The sequence below is a fragment of the Hippoglossus hippoglossus genome, chromosome 7 (genome assembly GCF_009819705.1).
Source record: "Hippoglossus hippoglossus isolate fHipHip1 chromosome 7, fHipHip1.pri, whole genome shotgun sequence".
NCBI classification, from domain to species: Eukaryota; Metazoa; Chordata; class Actinopteri; order Pleuronectiformes; family Pleuronectidae; genus Hippoglossus; species Hippoglossus hippoglossus.
The window spans coordinates 6,279,089-6,299,077 of NC_047157.1; the positions used below are offsets into that span (position 1 = coordinate 6,279,089).

Here is a 19,989-nt window from a genome sequence, read left to right on the forward strand (position 1 = left end):
AGTGTGCTACAATATTACCAAAAATATTTGTTCGTCTTCAGACAGCATGACAAATGGCTAACATTAGTGGACTCCAAAGAACAAAAACACACATGAGGATGGTTTGTGAAAGGTTCTTCATTGTCATGTGGACATTTCCCGATGACCTGTTCTTTTCTTAAAAAGCTCACCTAATAGGTTTTCATAGGCGTTTTTTTAAATTATGGATATCACCAAACGTCTACCTAAAAAATTGTCCCAAAAATGGACGGAAATGTAGAGTCACATCTGCCGTTTCCTTCCCATTTAACCTCTTCACCCCAGCAACATTCCTATTTCTCAGCCTCTGTCGTCTGCTCACTTCTCCTCCCTCCTCCGGCGAGCCTTAGCAGCAGGCCCAGCCAGCAGTGCATACTGTATATCACCACTCTCAGCCATCCTCTCACTTTCACAGGCACCGGTTATTACTCCTCAACCCCACTTTGGACCCCCCAAAATCCCCCATTCTTTCACCGCCAGTCCGTCGGTAAAACACTTTTTTAGAGGAAAACTTTACAAGCTGGAACATAAAAGCGGTTCTCCATCTTTTCTACTGATCCTCGCTGTCATCAAACACTTTCATTTCTGTCTCCAAAGGAAGTGACAGATCTTACAGAGTGAAATTCAAACTGCGTCATAAACACGTCGTGGAGAAAGCCGGACTTGCTAACACTGGATCTTTGGCCTTTTTGTCCCTTTGGTGCCATTTGGTGCAAATCACCAGACGTCATCTGGGTAGTTTAAGATGAGTCTGCAGTGCACTGTTTTACAACACCATGATATGTGAACTCGGAGTATTGAATTTCAAGCAGCTGAACAGTTTCCTCTCTGTGAGACTGTGAAGGAGTGTAACATAGACATTTTCACTGAAAGAAAAAGCTTCCCCTGGTTCCCTGGGGGAGAATTCCAGAAGAACAAGATGGAAAAAAGCCTGTGAGCTTCAGAAACCCATTCAACATATAGAATTTGGAAGGATTTGCTTGTGTTGTAGATGCTTCCTTATGAAGAGCCAATTGGAGAGTTTTACAGAGCAACTGACATTGTTCTTTAAATTAGTAAACAGAAAATGATGCTTAAGAGTAAGTCCTTCCTTCTGTTCACCTTCTACCTTTTACTCCTTTTCAGAATTTCCCTCCTACACGTCATTACAGTCCGAGGAAAGTCTAACCGAGAAGTACAGATAACAGAGTGAAGATCTGCATCTGAAAGCCAAATACGGAAAAATCCAGAATGAAATCCTCTAGGTTTGACCTTGGTCCGTCGCTAAATATATACAAGAAGAGAAGCGAGTGAAGGGAAGACGGTCCGAGTGAGTGTGTGTGTGGAATATGGAGATTGGACAACAAAATAGGAAACGAACACAAGCTCAGTGGTTTTGTTCAGTTACACATCGAGATATGGGTAGTGTTTGCACACACAAACATGCACACACACACACACACACGCACTGGTTACTGCTGCCTCAACTGTTCAGACAGTAAGAACATAAAGGCAGAAATTGGCCATTTGGGACAACAAACACACGCTGCACTGTCTGCAGCGGCAAAGGAAAAAATGGGTTGCTGAAATTCTTTTAATTGCTGACAAAACAATGGCAGAATTATCCTTGCTCACAACCGGATAGGAAATAACTCCCCCCCCCCCCCCAATCCACCCACACGCCTCTCGCCTCGCTTGAAAATCCTGAACGCGGTTGCTAACGACAATTAAGCTTCTTGCAAGTCCTATTTTGAACTTTGGAATCGAGTGTTTGCAGCGAGGCAGCGTGTAAAAGTGGGTGCCGCCTCCGCTCCGCTGTTTACCTGTCGCCTCTGTGCAGCGCCGAGTCGTGTCTTCCCCTTACAACAGAAGCTGCTCCAATCTGCCGGCCCCGTTTGATCTGCCGTGGCCTTTCAGCTCGGAGGCTGCATCAAAAAGATGCTGGGAACATAAAAGCTCCATTGCCACACTCTTCCTCTCTCTCTTTATTTTCCTCTGTCTAGAAATTGGAAGCTGTAATTACTTTGTTACTGGCTGATAAGGAAAGGAAGAGGGGAAAACAAGATAAAGTGGTTCATCTCCTATAATATCACTTTACTTGTATGTTGAATTCAACACAACAAGAGAATATAAGATATGTTTAATCGCCTTTCTGCCCACTTTCCCTCAGCTAGATGATTGTGGGAGACTGCTCTTTAAAAATCATTGTGATATTCTTACTTTTGGACTTGTAACTGGACATCCGACCAGGACCATGATCCTCAACTACGACACTTTGAATTCTCCAGCCTCCTCAGTTAGGGAACAAAAAGATCCTGGTATTGCTTTTTAAATCTCTAATGCAGTGTTATGCAGTGTGAAATCAGCGTATGGTACAGCTGTCAGACTGTCCAGCTTCAAGCTCGACTGCAAGTACTGCAAGGCTCTGCTCAAAGTCAAGTTTCAAGCTGCCTATTTTAAAAGAATGTTGCCTCAGGCACATCTCTCATATCTTATTTGAAGAATATCATTCTTATACATTTTTAAGCTATGGACTGTTTGCCATGCCAATAAATAATAAATGATCATTTAAAACTGATCCCTACTTATGAGAGGGACTGAGAGAGACAATCTGAAGGTGGGATAAGTCCATCAACACCTCACACCTCCGCAAGTATGTGACTGTGTGCAACATTTCCATTGAAACGTCTTACTTGGTGTTATCATATCACATGCGTCATATCATCCTTCATCACCCTGTTAGTTCATTGACATCTGCGAGCTGCTCATGCACTAGTTAAATGTACACTGCAAAGGCACCTTGAATAAAAACCCTCAGCGAAACGCCATGCTCATCGGGTGAACATTTTATGACGAGACTCTGCGTGTTTCTCAAACTGCAACAGGTAATAACAGCATAGCTAATCGGCTTTATTGTTATTTTATTCCCCCCTCTCCTGCCTGGATTATTTATTACAGGTGTTTGAGGTTATGTAGCTGCTCGACGCAGCCGGACCGCAGGGTGCATTGTCGATTGTCTGGTGCTCTCATCTCAGCTGGGGTCTGAGCCACTGAGGGCTGAGAGCGCAGACACGACTCCAGCACCGCCGCCTCCCTGACCTCCCACACACACACACAGACACACACACACACTCTCTCTCTTCCTGAGGCGGTTGGTGCTTTTGCCCCAACACAATGGTTTCCCGCTGGGCAAGGTAGTGAGCCTGCTGAGTCCACTCTCACTTATAATGTGGCTAATAAAAGTCAGTGTCAATGCAGCTCCATGAGGAATAGACTTGGCCAAGAGTACAAGAAGCTTCATCCGTGAACAAAGAATAAGGCCATTCAACTACACACCCAAGAAAGAGTGCCTCAGCGCTAATCTTAACATGTCACTACATTTTCTACAGCAGAACTTTCAAATATCATGACAATATAACAGATTAATCTCTGACAATAATCACGTAAAAACTGTCTGATGAAGCCGATGTCTGGGCACTGCATGATTGCACATCCCGTCTTAACGATGTGCCACATCAGTCCCCTCATACAGGAAATAGTCCCACTTTTGAAGCTTTTAAAAAAAAAGCAAGAAATTACGATAGGGTTGCTTTAACTGTGTGACGGAACAAAAGACACATGGGATGATATGTGACTGAGCATTAGTTACAGCACACACGGAACGCCCGTGATACATAGAAAGGTGGATACATAGAGAGCGGAGAGAAAGGATGATCTCCTCGAAGAACAAATTAATAATAAAAGACTCCAAGAATAAACTAGGTAATTAGGTTAAAGGCAGCTCAAGGCACATGCTGCGCCGCTGTCGTTTCAGTCGGATCCCGGCTCATTTTGGGCTTAAACCTCTGAAAACAGTGTGCGGCTACGAGAGTAATGGTGAGTTAAATGTTTCACAGTCATCATGTCACTACAGCCGTGCATGCCGTCACTTTGGATGTCACGCCTCTGCTACAGAGTGGAGGTGATGTACAGGGTTTCTGTCTTATCAACGCGTCCCAGCACAGGAACATCATGACACACACGCGCGCACTTAAAAGAGAGAGGGGAAGAAGTCTGTCTTCCCCATACATCTCTTTGCATCTCCTCCACAGCTCCCACATCATTTCTCTCTCTCTCTCTCTCTCTCTCTCTCTCTCTCTCTCTCTCTCACACACACACACACACACATCCTAACAAGTTCACCCCCCCCCCCCCCCCCCCCAGTGAGATAAGAGAGAGAGAAAAGGAGATGAGAGGATGTTCAGAGAAGACTCTTTCCTTCCTCTCCCTCACACACACGCACAGACACACACACGCACAGACACACACACACACACACACACACACACACACACACACCTAAAGAGATTTCTTCTATGTGCTTGGCAGCCAAAGCGGTGGCTTGGCGCCCGTTGTCTCTCAAAATCAGCCCGTCTGCCTCACCTACGCATTTCAAGTCAAAAATTCATAAGGTGACACAAAACTGTCAAAGCACGTTGATGCGACTCCAAAATGATGATGCTATAAATGTGTGTGTGTGCGTGTGTGTGTGTGTACGTGGGTGAGTATGGGGCACAAACACACACACCTGCACACACATTCACATTGCTGCATGCACGTACAAACTTGCACACACACACACACACACACAGACACACACAGACACACACACACACACACACACACACACACACACACACACACACTGTGTGGTCTCACTGCAGGAGAACTGGCCTGGCACGCACACAATCATATAGGCTATAAACACATGCACGCGCACAACGGACGCAAAGTGTGTTTCCATGTTGATAGATGCAGCACAGAATCCTCACATTAAACCACAACTGCTTCAAATGCAAAACTCCTGTTACACTTTTATGCGTGTGCGTGCGTGTGTTGCGCAACGGATGGTTTATAGCAAATAGGGTAGAAGGAAGTCTAATTGCATCATGCGACCAACATTCCTATAGTGCGTGCTCCTGCGACGTGCCATCCAAACATTAAAGCCCGGGCATGTGGCACATAAACCAGCCCGTGGAGCTCCCACCACAGCGCACTGACAGCCTGTCCCCGGTGCCACACTGCGTCCTTCATCCGCAGCGCATCGCCAGGGAAGTCAAACAATCCTTCACCTTCATCACAACTTGACTGATTCCAGGGCTGACGGTCAGTTCACTTCAGAGATCCGTCCATCCGCATCCTCGGCGTGCGCCTGCTTGCTCCCCCCCCCCCCCAAAAGCCATGCGATGTTTCCGTGCGCAAAATATGACACAACACAAAAACCCCTCTTATCCCCTGCAGCACATGACGGGTCCGTGTGGGTTCTCGTTAGGAGGCGATGATGGGAGAGGGACACCGGTGGGAGGTATGAGGGGAGGACAGGCAGAGGAAAGAGGAAGGGTCGGGGGAAAGAGAGGGATGTCCCCGAGCTCCAAGACGCGTATGGAGAACAACCAGAAAAAGTTTGGCGGGTACTTACGCATCAATCCGTCCGTCGCGTCCGTCCTGTTTGGCATGTTAGTGGGATGTGAGAGTTGCAGCAGAAGACATTTCCATTCCCAGCGGGCTTGTCAGACAGCAGCGGCAGCGGCGGCAGCGGCAGCGGCAGCGGCGGTTCCCGGTTCCAAAGCTCAGCTCTGCAGCTCCGTGCGCACAGGAGAGCAGCGCTCAGCATGAATGAGAGAGGAGCCGCGCTCAGACTCCGGCATCCCCTGGTAAAGAGAGAGAGGGAGAGAGAGAGGGAGAGAGAGAGAGGGAGCGAGAGGGAGAGGGAGAGGGGTTGGCGACAGGAGTGCGCCCCCTGGCTGCGTGACTGCGTAAAAGCGCAACGCCAGACGCACCGCTCCATGACGCGCATAGGTGGCAGCATTGGACGCGGCAGAGGCTGCGGTTCCATGCAGTCTGGTTGAGGCTCATAAATGACGTGATAAAGTTATTTTACAGGAATCACTGTCTTTGATATACTCTTGATGAAAGGCTGCTGCTATTCAGAGTAAATGATTGTTCCTGTCATCAAGCAGGAGAGGCACTGCTGTGTGTGTGTGTGTGCGTGTGTGTGTGTGTGGTATTACTCATGTTATGGGGACCTACATCTGTTCCCACAGTCATATTATGAGGACTTGTCTACCTTACAGGGACACAAAGCAAGTCCTCATGGTGTAAATCATTGCATTTTAAGGTTAAGATTAGTGTAAGTCTCCAGGAAATCAATGTAAGGCAATATAATGTCCTCTGAAGTCATGGAGACATGACATAGTGTGTGTTTGTGTGCGTGGGTTTGTGTGTGTGTGTGTGTGTACAGATATCTTTGTGAGGACCATTTTGAGCCTACAACCTACGGAGTGAGGACATTTTGGGAAAGTGAGGACAGTTTGGCCGGTCCTCACTTTCTGACCCACTTTTAATAGACTTTTTGGGGGTTAAGGACTTGGATTTAGGGTTAGGGTTGGGTTTAGGTTAGGGTTAGGCATTTATTTGTGATGGTTGAGGTGATGGTAAGGGGCTAGGGGATGTATTATGCCAATGAGTGTTCTCACTAAGATAGAAGGACAAACATGTGTGTGTGTGTGTGCGTGTGCGTGTGTGTGTATTTGTGTGTGTGTGGGCATGGCTAAAACTCATCATCATCATCATCAGCAGATCAACACTCAGCAGCTGAAGAATAAAAGCCTGATCCCCCCCTCCAGTCTTTGCCTGATAGTCCAGTCTCTAGTGGTGTAAGCCACTCTCCTATAAATGAGCTGAGTCTGCTCGCCTCAGTTCCAAACTCTGCTCTGATCTCCAGTCCACCAGTGTGAACTTCACTAATCACTGTTACAACAAAAACCCTTAACACTTTGTGCCAATAAGAGTCTCTGTCTACTTTGAGTCCAGACGATTGAGGGAAAAAACAACATCACAGTACGAGGGATGGTATAATAAGTTTGGCCAACGTGACTCCCATGGTAAATGTAAGGAGGATGTGTGTGTTCTCCACTCCCACCACCTTCTGTTCATCTGCATGAATTTGTGCAGTATTTTCTTATCCTGGGCCCCTGCTCTGACCTCTGTCGTCCCCTTGTGCATATTAAATGCTGATATTCCTTCCCATATTAGTGATGACAAGGGACTTTTCATACAGGGAGATGAAGGCTCGGGTTCCTCCTCTCCACACCGAGGAAGAGGATGTGGTTACATGGATGACACTCAGCTGCTCAGATTACCGCACTAGTGGATGCATATGTGCATGCGTGAACATCCTTCCCTCTAAGTCCCATTGTCTTGGATTGACGAGGCACTGCCGGTCTAAGAGTTCATTTCTAATTCTTAAAACCTCTGAGTCATCCACATGTGCTCTGTTCCGATTGTGTGGCTGAAATCCCTTATCAATTAAAACCAGCTTCATATTTAACGTTGAAAGATTTGTGTGCCTGATTCATCTGGAAGTAAAAGTTGTCTGATTCATCGGTGACAGGTTACCACCTCTATAAGCTGCTATGAATAATAGTTCAATTTCTTGTGAGTTATTAGGATAAGGAAGAGGAAAATGGGAAGCGCATGTGATAAAGTGTGTCCATATTTATGCTCGTCTTTCCATGACCGCTGACTGGAGGGTACACTGCCATACACGTATCTATTTACTATTACACTAAGGGATAAAAATGATAGTGACTTCACAATGCTGAAAATATCAGGTGAAATAAAGGTAGAAAAACAGCAGAGCAGAAAGAGATAACGTCTTACAGGAGGTAGCTCTGCACAGCCTTCAGGGTACAATGCTCTTCCACTGCACCTCTGACATGCGTATCGAAGTATCTGCATGTAAGGGAAGACTGTCTTTGTTCTGTACCTGGTGAACATTTCATAACCAAGTCCTCCCACATTAGCACTGGGCACGGCCGAGTGTTTGTGCCAATAAAGTGGCAAATGAAAGTGAATAAAAACCGTAACGCCCCGGCTACACAAGGTGCGTGTCGATACGTGAGGTTTTTGGTATGACTGCTGTATTTCCTCAAATAGAAGTAGCCGGTGTAATCAGCTCACTGCCAGGACTCTACAGTATGAAGCTGTGAATCGTATGGTCCTGCAGTAACAATAAAAACCTTGTTAAAACAAATGAATGGATTCAGTAAACAGAAACGCAAACAAAAAGTGTTGCAAATATTTATTATGTCACATATTTGACGGATTCAGATTAAAACTGTGGTGAAAAAACATTTCACTGTCTATTTAGCTATGAACCGTGCGTGGCATGTGGAGAAGATAGGTGAAACCCAGACTCTCTAGAAGAGCAGCATGGAAACTTTATCCTGATAACATGGAAAATGAAAAGCATGATATCCTGCAACCCAGAAGCTGTTTTTTTGTTTCATTATTTTAGTGCCGTGTCACAAAGCTGGAGAGAGACGTGTGACTCGACCCAAACATTTACGCAATGAAAAACCAAAACAAGCTCAATTATACTAGCTGAAGGGAAACACAGAACTAAGAGCAATCCTCTGTTTGTTAGGCACTATATCACATAACATCAGTTCCTTTGCCAATATTAAATTACTTATAACTGCAGCTTTAACGTGTCGGTCTCCCAAGAATCCACATTTAAACCCATGTTTATCTTCAAATGTACTTCAGCTGCTCGTGGGTTTTTAAAAAGTGTACAACCAGGCTCCTCTATTATCCACCATAACACCCTTCTCTGGGTTGATCCGCAGGGGTATTGACGTGAATATTTACTTCCACCCTGATGTAAATATATATAATAGTAATATTTATCTGTCTCAACTGTATTTCCAACAAAGTAGATTGAGACAACACACCACTTCCTGTGCGCTGAAAGAATTCTTCCGGGGAGAGACACAGAGAAAGAGAGCAGCTTTCAGAAGCCGCCAGCAGCTGAATCATTACATCAACGAGCAGAAAGAAAAATAGCAAAACAGAGATTTCTGTAAAAACGTTGCTGCTTTAGTGCAAAAAACTGATGCAAGCAAAATGGCTCTCCGTCCAGCACACGTCTTGGTGTGCACGGCTTGTCAGCACGTCGCTGCTCATGGTGTGAATGAAAATGTGTTTCCAGCTCCACAATCTCTCATTTTCTGGTTGTGCTTGTATCTCCTTCCATCTCTACAGCCTTCCAACAGAGCCTTGATCAATAACTTCCATTTCATCCCCAAAACGCCGCCTGATGCCAAATCATAATTAAATCTCCACAGAGAGCCGCCTGAAAAAGAAACTAATTAGGTATTAAAAATAACTGTTTTGTCCCTTTTTTAATTCCTTTTAGACAAAAATCAAATGAACTTTCTTCAGTTTTGTTTTTTAAAAGTTGTCCTTGCGTACAGTTGTCAAGATCCGGCAATGTTTTTTTTTGTTTTTCTTCGTTTGGTTTAATTTTGTTTTTTGTTTTGCTTACTGGATTTCGATCAGCGCCCAAGTATCAGCGGGATCATTGTGATGTTAGACCCAACTCTGAGAACAAATATAGCAGGCATTACAAAGAGAAGGGAGCAGATGAGGAAAGCAGACATGTCAGATGGAGGAGATGATGGTGAAACAGAATGAATCTGGTGGCACATGGAGAGATGGAGGGCAAGAGAAAAAGAAAGAGTGGGTGGTGGGGGATTCTTTTTGTGCAGCCGCTCAAAGGACATCTAGGCTTCTTTGCTCCTGTATTGTCCCCGCTTGATCTCTATCGCACATATGATGCACACCCACGCATGCCGGATAGGGATAACGACACACACACACACAGAGAATACTTTTTAGCGTCCTCCTTTTAGCGTCTGTAATTACAGCCGGCCCGGCCTATGAACAGCAGGGGAGGCTGCTGATGCTACAGCAAACTAGCTAATGTTGCCGCTTCACCTTTGAAACGGCAACATCTGTGAGCTGGAGGCCCAGTGAAGAACAGCTACAGGGGGAACAAGGTGACAGGCTTTTGTTCATATTGTTTTTCCGAGACCACAGAGAAACAGAGCTGGACTAAAGCAGCTTTTCATCCACAGCATTTACAGCTTCTCTCTGCTCTGCTCATTGTTTCCTCTCCAGCATGATTCAGTATAATACAATTTATTCCCCCTGTGAAACACTGATTCCGCCTCATATTAATGTATTTATTAAGTCAAATGTTATGTCAGCGATTGTTCACTGCCAAGAATGAAACCACAAAGTTAAACAATGACACCATTTGTACTTTTTCCTCACTAGAGACTGTTTTCTATTCAGCTATGATGAGGTTCACATCAGGAATAATGTTTTACTAAAATGAACCATTGACATAGTTTTTCCGTTATGATTTAATTTCAGGTGCTCTGTCTAAATTCAGGATGTTCACTTTCTTCACCTTGTGCCACTCATCATTACCTTTGACAAAATGAGCAGTCGTGAGAAAAGTTTATTTCATATGGCATCTTTCCCAGAGTAAGTCACAAAGTGCTTCACAACCCAGATAGCATACGGATGTGGGCCACTTCAGGCAATTATTTTGCACTTTTGGTCTTCTTGTGGCCTGGATAGAATAGATATGAGCCCAAAGTGGCCCAATTCTAAGATAGACAATGTGGCCCAATATTCCAAAACAAATGTGGGACTTTTTTGGCAAACATGCAGTGCTCTACAAGGTGTAATTTGGACGTGGTAGATGGTGAATATGTTCCGTAAACCAAACCTTTGGTTGACATGCAGTATTGCTATGGCTTACTTGTGGCCCAGATCTGGCAAACAGGAGCCGACAGCCCAAGTGCAATTACTCCATGTGGAATTTGGGCTGGATGTGGGATGTAGGCCAAATCAGAACTCAAACTATTTTGCAATGTGGGAGAGTACAGTTGTTTAAATGAAATAATAAGAGAATCAAACAAAGCATTAGCTCATATAAAAACAACACTAGGAAATCTAGACAAAAGCCAGTTTGAATAAATTACTTTTTAGCTTCTTTTTGAAAGCATCCAAAGAGACCACTGATCTTGTGTAAATAAAGAGGGCGTTCCATAGCGCAAGATCGCTTTTTGTTTTTAATCATGTGTGAGGAAAAAAATGGTAAGCCCTGGTCAGAACACCTAAATTCTAGATTATTCTTGGTCCTTGGGTCCAAATTAGGCTCAAAAAGATTTGGAGGTTGATCACAAATAATTCCAAAAGTTTGCAATTGTAAATCAACCTTTGTAAACCAGTAAAATATATGAGGAATTAAAGTTTAACATGTGTAGAAAAGAGTTGTATTCTATGTCATATGTATGTGCACATATGTGATAGCACTGCAGACCCTGATGTGCAGCTCTCATCATCTCAGTTTCTATTGACAACATTTACCTTTAATCTTAGCTTGACCTGATTCTGATGGCACAGGACACAAAGGACATTGTGTGTGTGTTTTTTTGCACACAAACACACACAGAAGTCAAAACCTCTTTCAAATCTGTTCTTTGCACCTAAGCTTCAACTGTTATGCTGTGTATTTAATACTTTATTTGCACACCAGAGCTTTTCTTTAAATCATTATGTTTCAAACACATGGGTGTTTAGTTTTACTTTCTGACAGCATAATTTCCACTACATTACAGTTGTCTTATAAAGTCATTCGTGCCTGACTAAATGATCCTGGAACTGTAATGTGCATCATCAAGAGCTGTATGCGTTTTTTAGTATAGAATCTGTTGCAATACAAATACTTAAGACAAGTTTCTCTACATATATTCCAATCACACACACTTGATGCTTGTAGACGCACTTTAACCACATCACTTGATTTAGTTTTCAGACAAACTAATCATTTGGAAACTTTAACTGGATGAAAATCACAGTATACTGACTGTATAGCTTTTTTTGTTGTTTATTATGTTTAGAATTTTTTTACCTCTAGAAAGCACTTTCTGTTTACTGCTTGAAAAGTGTTTTATTTATTGTCATTGCTATGGTGACACAGATGTATATACACTCATTTGTTGTCCATGAGGAAAAAGCAGCAATAACAAGAACTGTATAATTGATAGTGTGTCAGTAAAAAATACAGATGTGAGTGGTTTCACCCATAGTGACCGACAACACTTTTTTCGGGACACAAGATGAATTATTACATTTAATTTTCCCAGGTTTCCCTGCTCACCCAGCTCAGGTTCCTTGGCTTTGAAAAGTGGAGCAGTTGTCATGAGACATTAGGCTGCAACTCATTTTGGCATAACTCGAGGGCTGAGGATAGAGAGGAATTCAGGAATAAAATAAATGTGTGTGGATGACACAGCAGGGAGCGGCCGAATGAAAGTGTAATGGAAAAAATGCTGTTGATCATAATTGCCAGTGGTGAAATTGCTGGTCTGTATTTCCTCTAAAATTTCCCTACATGTCAGTGTTCACTGGGGCTCCAACATCTGCAATTATTTCTCGAGGAAAGATTCGGCTTGAACCTCTACATCACCTCCTCCTCCTATTCCTCCTGCTCCATCCCCCTCTCTTTATCCCCCTGCTCCTGCTCCTGACCAATTTGGGGTGGCGAGGCGATGGTTATCTAAATGCAAAGTGATGCTGTAATAGCACTCACTGAGGAGGCGTAAACAACTGGCGAGACCCAGAGATGGAGGGATGGGGGGAGAGGCAGAAAGAGGAGGTATCAATAAGACGGATACATACAAAAGAGATACGGGGGGGGGGGAGGTTGTATGGCCACCAGAATGAGAGCGTAAGGAGATAAAGGGAGTTAAATGAAGAAAAAAAAAGGGAGAAAGATAGGAAAAGGAGGCTTCAGGAGGAGAAAAAGAACGACAGGGAGAAAAGGCAGGGAAATGAAAGAAAAGAGTGAGGGACTGGTACAACAAGGAAATGTGAGATAAAATGAGAGATGAGATCAGAGGAAAGAAGGCAGAGGGAAATAAAAGAAAAAGAAGAGGAGATAAAAATCAGAGGACGTTACAGAAGAAATTAAAAGACATTCTCCAGTCGAAAAGCAGAAGCACTTGTTCAAATGCCTGTGTGAGGATCTCTGACAAGGTGTAAGTAGAGAGATGGGTTAGGGCCAAACCTCTTAGGGATGAGGATGGGACTAAATAACATGACCATACAGTGTGAAACACAAGTGTGTAACTTTGACACAGGAGGTCTCTGTTTATTCCCCATCTGCTTGAACAGTCATAGTGGATTTATTATAACCACGATCATGAAGGTTTCTTCTCTCTGCACTTCTATCAACAATGTGATTACCATCAAAATCTGCAAGGAGCATCATGACATCTTTGTGCTTCTGGTTTTACAGCCCATAATGTTAATGTTTCTTATCAACCTCGCTCCTTTATCGCCTGCTGCACGGTAGAGGATTTTCAAAACAAGCACTTGTACAAGTGCCACAGTTCCACAAGTTTGTCCACCTGGCAAGTGAAACAACAGTCTTTACACTCACACTTTAGTTTTGCCTGAAATGAAAACTATATGTATTAAAATTACAAATTTAATTTTCACTTAACTTTATTCCCCATTTTTAATGTAAAGGGACACATTTAATGAAGAGTTATACTATCATGTTGTGATTTGATGAAATAAAGTTTATACAATTTGTATACAATCGAAAAACCTGACCCGTTACATTGAACTTATGTGATAACAATTTAAATAATGTAATTATTATTATTATAATGTAATTTAAATACATAAAGTTGGCATTTTAGGCAAATTAATTTAGTGAGTGTAGGCTGTTGGTAGCTGTTCTAAACACAAGAAAACTAGAACGTAACATCCGGTTGATGACACTTCCCAGTCAACACCATCTCATTGGTCATTGCAGGTTTCTGTGAACTCACCCAACTGCTTTTACTGACACATCATTGGGTCCAAGTTTCCCTGATTTCAACTCAGGTAAATATCAGTCACGTTTGATATTTACAATATAAAATCAGGAAGGCTCAGATCCAGTCGCTGACGATAAGATCACGTCTGTGACCCCCTCCCACTACATGATCACTTAATCTGTTCAGATCAGCCTTGAACCAGCAACTCCCCCACAATTGGATTGTATGGGTCCTGAAATCAACCCGATTATCCTATAGTGTGGGTCCAGGCAAAGCAAGCATAAGCTGACCCATTACTCTGACTTCATCTGGTCAAATATCTTAATAGCCTACAATCTTAAATACTTTTTAGCCATGAGGGCTTCACTTTTGTGGAGCAGTCATCTTTATACACAGTCTATGGTCGGTAATAACAGGTTTGAGAAATAACAACTTAACAAAGCTTTTTGCTATTATGTTATTGCTGAAGAGAATTGATTTTATCATTGATTTTTTGGGTTGATTCATCATATGTTTGTAATATTACCTCAGTGTCACAGCCCCAGTCTCCATATGCTCTAATGGAAGTGCCAGAATTGACCTGAAATGACAAAAGAGAAAGGAATGAAGAGAGGTACAGGGATGACCACAGTCAAGATACAGTAGATTCTTATTCTTAAAAAGCTAAGTTAAATGATATGATATGATATGTGGTGGAGGATAAGTGATAAGTGGAGGAACAACGAGAAAGCACAACATCACACCATCAGCTCTGTCAGTCAAGGCCAGAAGAACTGGACAAGATGAGGAAAACAAAATGAAAAAGACATTTAGAAATCAGGGATAACTTCGCATCGGCCTGTGTGTGTATCACATGAGAGAATAACTTTACATGTTGTCATAGCAAAGCCAATATCCACAGGACGGAGAGCCAACAGTGAGAGAAACCCACTGATCACTGCATCTTTTGGTCTCCCTTCTCTTTTTGGCCTGTGTACAGCTGTCCATGTGGAGCGAGAGCGTCACCTCTTGGCCTCTGCTAACAGACCAGTTTTTCTGTCTGTGTCCTGGCCAAAGTGTTAGCATTTAGCTCATTGATTTCCTCCGGTCAGTGGCTGTGATTAATCCAGAACAGGCAGCCGGCCCTGCATTCTTAACGGCTCGTCCTCCGCTGCAGGGGGGGGGGGGCGAGCAGTCTTGGACAGGGCCGGCTCATTAGAGACATCGACACATTTTCCTCGAGCCGACATTCGCTCAATGCCTTTCTCTTTACTTGTTGACAGCAGGGGTAAACTTATAAGGATGATGTTATAGTTACAAATAAGCAGAATGTTTGTTTTTCAGCACATGAAAACAGGATTTTTAAAAACATTATGAAGCTTGCAATGTCCTGCTGCAGAAAACTAGGTATTGATTTCCCACAGTGTAAATGGAAAACAAGACACTTTCCCATGCTCTGAATGGGAGAAGAACTGGACTTTAATAATATTAATTGCACAGTTTAGTAGAGATTTAATTGGTCATCAGTGAATACCAATGTTTTCACACCCTTTTTTTTGTAGAAAGCTGTATGATAGAAGGAACTTGTCAGTGCTGAGTTGTACTTTCCACATCCATTTTTCCAAAAAACAATGTCTTATTTCATATAGTATGAATGAATATATATATTAAAGAAAACACGTTCATTGTTAAGTGCTGCTTAACACACAACCACACAGATTTTGTGGACACACACCTTCCTCATTTGTGGTTAACGTTTCTTACTTACTTTCTCCTTTTTTCTTTCCCATCCTTCCCTTTCCATGTCTCATTTTCTATATCCCTCTTCTGGGACTTCTAGACTGTAAGGCCCTGAACAATGGAAAATTCTTGATTGTCTATAAGCACAAATAAAGGTTTCAGTGAGGATGCACCAAGAGAAAACAGTATTTCCTACAGTAAGAGCTGAAGTCTGGATCATATAAACTTAATTTAAGGTGTAAATATTTCAGACTTCAGATTACATACTGAAAAGTCTTTCCAAGGCTAAAATCTAACTTATTGTGCCAGTCAACTCATTTGGTGCCTGATCCTGAACACTCTGTGGGCTGTTTTGTAATATTTCATTCTCCAACTAAAATGAGAAGAGATCGCTGTGCCCACTGAGCTACACACCACAAATTTCTTTCTTTCCTTTATTCTCTGAAATGTTTTTCAAACCATTTTCAAATGATATTCAGGCTCTAAGGTCTCAGAACAGGAGTGTTTCTGAATATAAAAGGGCCAAGGTTGCGCAGACAGAGCTAAGACCTTAAGTTTTGTACAGCTTTTGTCTGTGCTGCTGGATTCCTTTCAGAGCTTTTTCACTTCCGACTACAGATGTTCACAATGATGTGGCTTCACTTATAATGGCAGTCCTTACTCAATAAGAAGTCATTTGACTGAGGCAGCATTCGTAATTTGTGAGTGTGCGTGTGCTCCCACACAGAACAAGTGCTCTCAGAGAGAGGGAGAATGTCAGGGTAAAACTGACAAAAAGATTTGTTTTCTAAGGGAGAGAGAAACAAATCACTCCAGTAAATTGATGTGCATTAAAGGCTGAGGCTCCCCTCTAACCTATCCTCGTCAACTTGCAGCATATAGTTGAACATTTATTGGAATTTAAATTGTGAAAGACTTTGAAACCTTGATGGCTGATATAAGATGCTCTGCAGCTCCAGAGTTTGTGCAGCTGTTGTATTCAGAGGTCACATTCAAGGAAACACAATGGTCGTTTTAACATGTGAACTCTGGACAATGACAGCTGATTCTGCCCTTATACTCATGTAGTGATGGTCCACAGATCCTGTGTTCTCACCTACTGGAGTTTACTTTATGTGAGGGCTTCATAACGGACAATGACTGGCTTCTGTTCACACATCAACTCAATGTGTGTCAGTGTGACTCCCACATGGCCGATACACAAGCTGAACATGCAGTGCTGGAAAGATTCATGATCTGGGATGTTAATGCAGATTTCAAGCTGAAATTCCAGACTCCAAATGAATGAATAGTTAAATCAACTTTCCTCCAATTTAAAACCAAGGACGAGTGAATCAACTTAAAGTGGTGTATTGATGGTCCACAACTGAGACCTTGACTTTTCCTTCAGCCCACAACAATAAATGATTGCAAGCTTCTCAAAAGGAAAATGTGAAAAACAAGTACAAATACTGTTAAAGGGAAAAATAACCGATTAAAAATGCCAATTAAAGCTGTTTAATCCAGTGCTAATCTATTCAAAAGATGTTCTTAAAAAGGTAAAAAGGATTTGGAAATTGGTTCTACCTGTAGCAAAATTGTCATATTTGCATTTTATCAATTATAGCTGCAATGTTAGGTCCTCTCCAGTTGCTTTGTTACCGTGAAGGTCCAAAGTTCCAATATACAGGATTTTCAGCGACTGAACCGTTATTGGACTTCTATAGATTTGGGTTTTGATGAGTTTCAAGGCCAACCTGAATCTCAGACATCCCACAGCCTGAACAGCTCTCTGCTTGTACCGCTGTACATTACCATATTCATACTGAGCACTTCAGTGTTCAAGGGTGAACTGTGTGGGGACATATAGATTGAGCACAGAAAATAATATACCTGCAGGGCCCAGATGTAAAATGCTGTGCAAGTAAAAACCATGCATATGTCACAGGCCACATGAACTGTAATATTTGTAAGAAACTATGAGACGGAACAGGTTTGGTTTAGAAATCGTTGCAGTTCGGCAACTAAGAAGCAATTAACACAATTATATACGAGAAACAAGTATAAGACACACACACCACACCTTTGCTGTCAGCATCGCTTCAGGAACGGCACAATATTTACTACACAAGCACTGTACATGGCATTGGATGTAAACTGTGAGGTTTTCATTTGTCCAATATGGAAGAGTACATTCAATGAGGATCTGGATGATAATTAACAGTGAAACTACTGGACAGGCACAAAACTAAATCAAGTCCAGATTAAAATGTGCTAATCAAATAAATGTTTTTCTCTTTGCAAAAGTCTGATGTGTTCAGGCTAAAACTGATTCTCTGCACTTGAACTACAGCTAACTGGGCATCATGTGTGGCTAAAGAAGTCATAACTTGGAACATCTTGACCTTGAGGCCAAATACAATATATTTTACTCTGTTCAGCTTAACTTTCCATAATAAAAGATTTAAACTACATGAACAAAGTGTGTAACTTTGAGGCAGCAGGCTATAAAGAAGCCCCACAGTCTACTCAAACCTGCAGTTTCATTAAAGCTAGGGTTGGTAATCTTGGAAAAGCTGGCAAGAGCAGGCTCCACTGCATCTGAAACTCCAACACACAAGCACACACACTGACTGACATCTGCTAAAAGCCCGCTCACTAACTGATAACAGGTACACCACCATGTTTATTCCAGTCCTAGTCCAACTGCCTGTTTTCTCTTTTTTCAGACGACTGTATTTATTGATGGCCATCGGTACGTGAGAAGAATTCAACAAATAAGATAATTTGTTTCAGAAACAACTTTGCAACCCTACCTTTAATAGCTTAAAAAAACACGGTTTACATACATAATGATGATTTATTTCGCTAGCACATTCTGCTCCGACAGTTCTGCCCCTGCATGCTTTAAAATCTTAATATGACCTTAACTTTACTTTCTGGCTGGGAGCTGACGTTGGCTGGATAAGTACTTCTGCCAACACCTCCTGCCTATTTAAAGCTTGATCAAGAAAGAAAGTTAATGAACCTGAACTCTCCCCGTGCTACACAGAATGAATGAAAAGCAGTCCTGAGACTTTGGCCAGAGCAAAATCTCTCAGGGAATTAAGAAATAATAAAAAAAATACCCCCTGGGCAGCCCCCTGATTGTTGCACAAATTAATCCCCCTTTCCAATTCCATCTTTCGCCCCCAGCTCCCCTCTCGGAATTATCCCTTTTCAATTATTTCTCCCTCCTTTTCTAATTTCTAGTCACCATTGAAAATATCAATGGTGATGAGAGTGGAGAGGAGAGAAGAGCAGAAGAGTGAATGTGTTATTAATTGCTCTGATGTGGATTAGATCACGGGCGCCCAACCCCCACCCACCCCTCCGCCCCCCATCCTCCAATCACATTTCAATTAATAACAGTCAGCCTGGCAGTGCCTCAAGATGTGCCAGCGAGATGATTGGCCTGTCAGTCAGGGCTGCTCCGGAGCATTTGCAATTTGTCACCAGCTTCCACTTTCTTTCTTTCTCTCACTCATTCTTGTTTCTATCTCATAATCTGTCTCTCTTGCTTCTCTCATCCCCCTCTTCAACCAGGTATTTTTCCCATCCTAAAATTCATGCCACATTTCATCATTTCATCCATTTATTCATTTTCCCCATGGTAGCTTGGTCAGCATTAAAGGGACTGTGTGTTTGGGTGTGTGTGTGTATGTGTTAAGAGGGTTTTCTCCTGCCTGAGATGGCATGCAACTTAAAGAAGAAGAAAAAAAAAAGCCTGTCGTCCTGCGCCACATTTCAAATGAGACGGAGGACAACACAGCCATTTTCTATTAAGGTCTGTGTGCTCTCATGATAACCTGCTACCCAGGACTAGCATGCAATAAAACTACACACACAAGCACACTAAAGTAATTCCTCACTAACGTCCCCTCCTCTTGTAGATACCGTCTCTCCTCACCTGCTCATGTATGTGTTCCCATGGATATGAGGCCTATGAGGATTAATTGTACCACTGTTTGGCTCTTGGTTTTGGGCTTTCTGTTTTCATAGCTAAGTCAAAGACGCCTTCCAATAAGTCCAAAGCCTCTACATCAAGAAATGACATCTTAGATATTAAGCAATCAGAAATAGGAAATGAGACTTGAAGCTTAATAGGCAGCTTGTCCATGATTGGTACATATTTACTGACCACCATCAAATAGCTGCAACAGTGAATTGGTTCTCCAGAGGTCTTTACTACCTTACTAAGTTTCATACCCTCATAAACAGTCGTTACTCTAGTAAGTATAAGTGAGTATCAGTCTTTACAGTCTCAAAATTGTCATGTATCTGCCCGAGTTGTGTTTTTTTTTCTGTTCTGCTCGTTTTATTTTGAAATTACCGTTGTTTCTTATTTCAGAGCACTTCACTTCCTGACTTTGTCTGGTTTCCCGCCTTTCATTGATTGCTGCCCTGCTTTGATTGGGTCCACCAGCATCTTGTCAACTTTTTTGTATTTAGTCTCTGGCTATAAAACAAATCACCGGATAATCACTATATAGTGAGTTTTTACCCTAGTGGACTCATTGTTTCCAAC

At 42.5% G+C, this 19,989-nt stretch overlaps 1 protein-coding gene across 2 annotated transcripts in view; it reads right to left on the reverse strand.

The window, feature by feature from the left end:
• The window catches only part of LOC117764601 (plexin-A1-like), a 261,822-nt gene extending 256,145 nt beyond the window's left edge, over nt 1-5,677 (reverse strand). For both annotated transcript variants that reach the window (XM_034590517.1, XM_034590516.1), the window contains exon 1: nt 5,456-5,677. The gene's annotated coding sequence lies outside the window, so the exon portion shown is untranslated. The remainder of the gene's footprint in view (nt 1-5,455) is intronic.
• Nucleotides 5,678-19,989: the final 14,312 nt, after the last annotated feature.